Below are 6781 nucleotides of genomic sequence, written 5' to 3'. Positions count from 1 at the left end.
AGAGGTGCCTCTTTGTCAAATACTTGTGATTTTTCTCACACCAGAGATATTGAACATGAATCCTTTGATATTCCGGGAAAATGCACTTCTAAACATGAAGAAACGAGATGGAATGACTGCTCTGTGGCTTCTCTTCCAAGGTGAACTTCTTGTCATTTTAAAAGTATGAGGAGGTGGTGTGGGGTGGGGTGGCGGGGGGGAGCGACTGACCCAGGAGACCTGCGTTCAAGTCCTCACTCTGCTTCTTCCGTAGTATCATCTGACTCTGAGCCTGGAGCTCCTGCTCTGTGGGCCTCGGGTCCCTCTCTGTTAACGATGTGGCATGACCCACTATTAGGTGGTCAACAGCATTCCCTCAGCTCTGTGGTTTAGTGGTTTCACAGTTCTTGGAATGAAATAGTAATATTATTACTCAGGGCTTTCCAATTTGGGATTTCTAAATCAACACCATTTAAACAAACAAAGTAACAAAAAGGTTGTTGATATATAATTGCCGGATTTTGTTTTCTCCAAGTAAAGATATATATATTTTTTAAATACTCCTATCTATAAAAACCATAACTACATTACATAAAAGAAAGGATAATTTAGGACCAAAATTTAAAAAGCAGGGAAGATAAACTCTAATAAAGAAAAGACCATTGACAAATTTATGGCAACTGCAGCACGCACACACATACATGCACACTTAATTGTCCATATTCTTCTCATTTTGTGTGGTCTGGTGAGAATTTTATCATGTACCTTTGAAGAGAAAAATGAGTAGAAATAAAATTGACCAATATATTAGAATAATCAGATTCTAATAGTATTTTAGAAAAGTGTTGACAATCGATTTGTCTTGCACCCACAAAAAGAAAATAACCCAAAATACATGAGATAGAATAAATTAGATAAATCGGTTTAACAGCAATTCATGTCTATGTGAGAGAACACGAAGTCATGTGTAGATATATGCAGAATTTTAATTACAGAAAAATTATAGTTTGAAAATTTTTTAGAAGAATTCAAGTAGAAAGGAAAGACTTTGCAGGTGCAAAATAAAAGAACTCGTCTAGAATGTTTAATCCCCAGTCCTCCAATGTCATCTGGTCATGCAAAGAGGTGCCTGCACACATCTCTGATGGGCAGAGGTAAGAATCGAAGAAGGGTTTTGTTTGTTTGTTTGTTTTTGCAAAAATATATAAATCCGAGTGTGACTGAGAATGTCTAGAGGAAATTCTAAGCTGTGGCTTCTTACACAAATTCCGGATAAGATTAGTGAAATTAACCCTCGTCCCGCTTAGAAAAAACAATTCAGGTCGCTGCCGGCATTCGTTTGACATCACACATAGAAATGCTACGTTTTCTAGGATTTCACATTTTCAGCGATCGGACTACTAAAACGAATGCTATAAACAGAATGAGGTCACTTGTTTCCCAAGACTATTGATAGACTAGAGTGATGCAAAATAATCATAAAAGCGAGATGTTTCGTGGCAAACCTCGGGGGTCAGGTTAGGACTATAATCTGCGAGTTATTTTGGGGTAAACGCTGCAGGCACAAGTGCCGCCCGTGAGCATTCTCAGGGGCAAATTAGTAAGTCTCGTAAGAGCTCATTGCCTCATTTCTTCTGCCAATCAGGTGACATTGCCCAAAGGAAAAGGTAGACGTTCATTCACACTTCTGATGCCTGGTTTGAGCTTGAGCTCTCCAGGCCACTGATAAAGGAAAGGCTTTCTCCACTTGTCCTTTCTCTGAGGGTGACGTCTGCACAGAGAGGGAAGTCGAATCAGGAGTCAACAGGAAAGAACGCCACACGCCTTTCAGAAAGGCACTTCTCTGGGGGCCTTGTTCATTTACTCGGCATTATTCACTTGGCAATTCCCGTGTGGCAGGCATTGTTCTAGACCCTGTAGGTGCAGGGATAGGTAAGTCAGGGCCCTGCCTTTTTGAAGCTGCTAGTGAATGGGTGAGAGCACAGATTAACCTATAATTATAAGGCAGAGTAAGAAGTTACCATATCAGAAAGGAAATTGACTCTGGGAGTGTGTAATCCAGATTACGTCTGCGCCCGTGGGGGTGATGGCGGATGGAGGCAGTGCTCCAGGTGGAGGAAAAAGGTTCTGTTCGAACTACTTTGTCTGTTTCTTTCCCCCTTTGGAATTTCCGTGTTTCTCCATTCCGATGTGCTTCTCTCGGGCAATTTCCTTGCTTGTTCGCTGTCTTTAATCTGTAGTGACCTATTTGCAAAGTAAGCAGAGTGAATAGCTTTGAGTGATGCCAGTCAATGAACATGGAGAGGCAGCTGGCAATAGGCTGCACACTTGAACTTTTAAAAGCTGTTTTTCCATTCTAACGTCCTATTAATTATGCTCTGTCATCGCTCACATGGCCTTTCATTCATTTAATAGCAATTATGTTCTGAGTATTTAAGGTGATGTAGCCAATGCGATAGACGGTTGTAAATGCTTTGCGAGGCACAGAGGCCCTGTTTTAGTAATTAGGTCAAGCAATTGTCCCTCTTAGAGGATTCTGAGTGCCTTTCAGCAGTGCTTTAAATTCTCTCTGCTTGTTTGTGGCCCGTACTATCTTGCAAGCTGACCACATGCAGTATGAAATTTCGACATATCCCATTGAATCTGACTCTGTGCCAATCAGTATCTATTTTAATGCATTAAGCATGTCCTCTAGTTCAAGCATTTGATTTTACTCATTGGGGCAATGAACTCCTTTGAGAGAATCATACAAGTAATAAACTCTTCCCAGACAAACTGCTTTTGTGTTGCTATGTAGGGATCCATAGATCTCTGAGGCCCCTCTGTGAAATTTTCCATGCCTGTGGACTCAGATTAAATACCTTGATTTCGAAGAATCCTGTAATCTCTACGTCAGCCATCCAACTCTATACTGGAAAGGACCTTTCTGCTGACCCCTGGTGCCGGGAATAGCTTGAGGCCTTCCTCCTAGCTCTGACCAGGTACCTTCCCAAGGACATCGCTCCTGCTGCTTCCTGAGGTTTTACTCTCAGGGCCTGATTCCTAAAAGCCTTAAAGCTACTCTTTTTGACTGAATATCTCGTGTGTGCACCTGTGCATTTGTGTGTGTGTGCATGAACGTGTATGTGTGAGATAGATAGATGACAGATAAATGGATAGATAGATAGATGGATAGATAAATATATCTTCTGTGTCAGACTTCCCAGAATGATCCATCTACTGTAAATACAGTAAAACCAGCTCCCAACCTCTTGGTCGTTATTCTCGTCAGTAAGAAATCATTCATCTGTGATGGGAATGACTATGGCCTTGGCCCAGCCCCCATTCGAAGGGAGTGAGGTGAAGTCCCACTTTCCACCAGGGAGTGAGGAATGAAAGTGAGGGTAAAAGCAGGAAAGGACAAGGAAGATCTTCATATTCCCAGAAGTCCCTTGATTCGTGTCTCTGGATCGGGTCAACAAAATTCATACCAGACTGACAGGAGGTTTCTGGAACAGCCGTGGCTGTCCTACAAGCCCCAGCTGATCACATAACCACAATCGACCCCACCAATAGTCAAGCTGATGCAGATAATGACACCCTGGTGACCCCAAACTACTGTGAAAACTAAGAATCTGGGGAGCCCAGACTGACCATCACAACCATGTGGTATGTGTGAGATCTCAACTAGATCTTCCATTTGTATCAGGCTTTATGATTCTCACTTCTTGGTCTAGAATTTAAGTCAGGAAGCTGAGACTCTGAAGGTCATGTGGCTTTTCCAAGGCCATACAGTCGGGCAGTACCAGATCTGCGATTTGAACCCCATCTGTCTGATCGCAAAGACTATCGAGCTTTTCTCTTCACACTGTTACGTGCTACTCCAGTTGTGATTTCTTTGGTTTGTTTGTTTGTTTGTTTGTTTGTTTTATAAGAAATGATTCTCTGAGTCCTCAGTAAGTGCTCAGTAAACGGCAGAACTGAATTACAGTTGCAGAATGAAGACACCAGTTTCTTATCCGAGCTTCTGGCAAAAACCTACACTTGGCAATAGTGGCATAGATACAGTTCCCTGCTCTCCTAGTGTAAAGCCTCAGAGTTCACGTCCCAGGGTCTCTGGGAGCCTGATCTCAGAGAAAGCCTGCATCACAGGCATTTTTACAAGAGCTCTGCAGCTTGCAAAATCCTGGAAAAAATGTACAGGGCTAAATTCTGCTATTGAAGGAGGCAATCTTGAGCTCTGAGAGTTTAATTACTTCTGCCAAAACAAAAGAGCGAGTTTAATAGGATAATTGCCCATGAAAGGGAATTAAATAGAATCAAAAGAAAAATGGGAGCCACAATATTCTCTTGCCTGCCGGAGGAGCAAAGCTAATTGTTTTCCATCCGAAGCTTCCTTTTGGGTGCTTCATCCCAGCTAATTTTTCAAGTTGTTTGAATTACACTGCAAACACTCGTTTTAATTACTTAGGAAGTAAGGTTTCTCTAATTCCGGCTTTTAGAGTTGATCTGTTAAACTCGAATACAGCGCTTTGGGTTGAAAGAAAAATCAGCATCAGAAAGCACAGGTTAGAAGAATGGGACACCATGAATGGTTATTGTTTGATAAACCAGTTTGGCTACCAAAACCCACCTTTGTAATAATACGTTTTGTAAAGAGGAATCGAATTTAGAACAAGGAGAGCAGAGTTCTGCTGTCCTCTGCAGTGATTGGAGGACACTTAACCATACCATGGTTAGTTACTACACTGGCAAATTGGAATGGTTCCCCAGAACAAGCAGGTGACAGACTGTGCACTGTTCCAAAAGATAGAATGATACTATCCAGTGTTAGCATGATTGTGGGGGACACTCCCTCTCAGGCGCTGTTGAAATGAACGTGGACTACTGCAGTGTCTCAGAAGGACACGTTGGCAATGCACACAGGACTTTAAGCAACGTGTGTGCCCTGTGACACAACTCTTACACTCCTAGAAGTGCACCCCAAGAAGAGTCATCTCAGTGCAGCAAAGATGCTATTGCTATATTATTTTTTTTTTTAATTTGAGCTACTGGAAATTATGTATATTATATAACTGTATATTAGCTAAACATAGTGTTCACAAGGGTATACTACGTAGCCATAAAGGAAATTTTAGTTTAGTATTTATTGACTTGTCTCCTCCATATGGTTATTGAGTTGTTTGGAGAGACAAATGAAATTAAGCGGAGATTATGGAGATTTGGCCCGAAAAATCTTGGCACAAGCACGTTTATCTATCTTGTGCTTGAGCCAGGATGTTGCTTAACTTTCTTTACATGCTGATGCCATGTGCCAAGAAACTTCTCTTAGGATACTGTTGGTCAGACTCCAAATTCTTCTTAAATAATCTGAGGCCAAAAGAGCCGCAGCCACTGAGGGACGAGGTCATAGTAATAATAACAAACGTTACGTGTCTATTTTAGGAGACTGTAGATCTTGTAAGTGGGGGTGGGCTCTGGAATGTTTGATAGATAGGCCTGAAACTCACGCGAGAGTTAGGGATACAGAAATAAGTGTGAATATGGATGAGGTCGCACATAGAATGAGACAGTGAGAAGGCCTGGGACAGAAGCCCAAGGACACTCTGTGCACAAGGATGGACCCTGGAATCACAGCCAGCAAAGCCTGAATAGAACCAACTGGTGACGTAGGAAGAAGGAACAAAGTCAGAACTAAGGAAAGAAATTTTCTAAGTCGGAAGAGAGGAGCCAACCCACAGAGAAGTCAGATAAACTGAGGACTGAAATGAGTCTATAATCTCTCACCTTCGGCGACTTCAGGTGACACAGCAATGGGCCTTTTAGGGGAGAACGAAGGGAGAGATGAGCTGGAGTAGATTCAGAAGCGTGAGGTCAAGAAGGAGACCCAGTGGATGCTGACCACTTTTTTAAGTTTGATCGTACAGGGAAGGAGACGGATAAAGAATTAGCTGAATGAGAATAACTTGCAGGAGGTTATATTCCCACTCCCCCTCCTTTTTTTTTTTTTTTTTTGTTTCCTTATCCGTTTAACAAAGGGAGAGGAATTTAAGACATTTAAATGTTATTAGAAGGATCCAGTTTATAAAGGGAAGAGGCGATATTGGAGCGTATCCCCAGAGGATGGAGTAGAAGGCTATGTGCGTACAGAATGAAGCTTCACCCTTAGATGAGAGAAGAGACTTGCTTTCCATCATATGCAGGCGAGGCAGGAGGGCAGAGTGTGCAGAAGGTGTGGTATCACGGACGGCGGATGAGACGACTGAGCTAGGGAAGCAGACTGGCTGAGGGGTAGTGCTGATGGCTCGGGAGACCACGCACCTTGGTTGTCAGAGGCCCAGCCTGTGAGCCTGTCTCATTTTCTCTGGCTTCATCCAATAGCCCAATAGGCAGAGAGAACAAGAAGACTGCAGACTCTTTCTCTGCCCACTGAAGTTAAAGAACCAATCCAATACCACACAGTGATTTCCTTCATTTAGCAAATATTTATTGCACAACTATGATGAGTCAGGAAATGTATTTTAAGCACCTGTGAACAAATAGACCCTCCAAATGTCTGTCCTATGGAGTTCCCATTTTAGCGGACTCAGGTTTCGAATCAGATTCATACCTGTATAAGTTCAAAATGCTTCAATCCCTTAGCAATGAGTCTTTCTTCCTACCTTTGAGGAAAAAGTAGTCTTAAACCTTTTAAGTGTAACACATAATATGTCAATGGAAGTAAAATTTCCACCCCATACTTACAGCACATATGCTGCGCAGTAGAGAATACAGTCTTCGACTCTAAGGAACACAATTTTTTTTAAATGCATATGACACTAGT

The sequence above is a fragment of the Pteropus alecto genome, unplaced genomic scaffold (genome assembly GCF_000325575.1).
Source record: "Pteropus alecto unplaced genomic scaffold, ASM32557v1 scaffold105, whole genome shotgun sequence".
In the NCBI taxonomy this organism is placed as follows: Eukaryota; Metazoa; Chordata; class Mammalia; order Chiroptera; family Pteropodidae; genus Pteropus; species Pteropus alecto.
The sequence above is the reverse complement of the archived record's forward strand: the minus strand, read 5'-3'. Positions refer to the sequence as shown.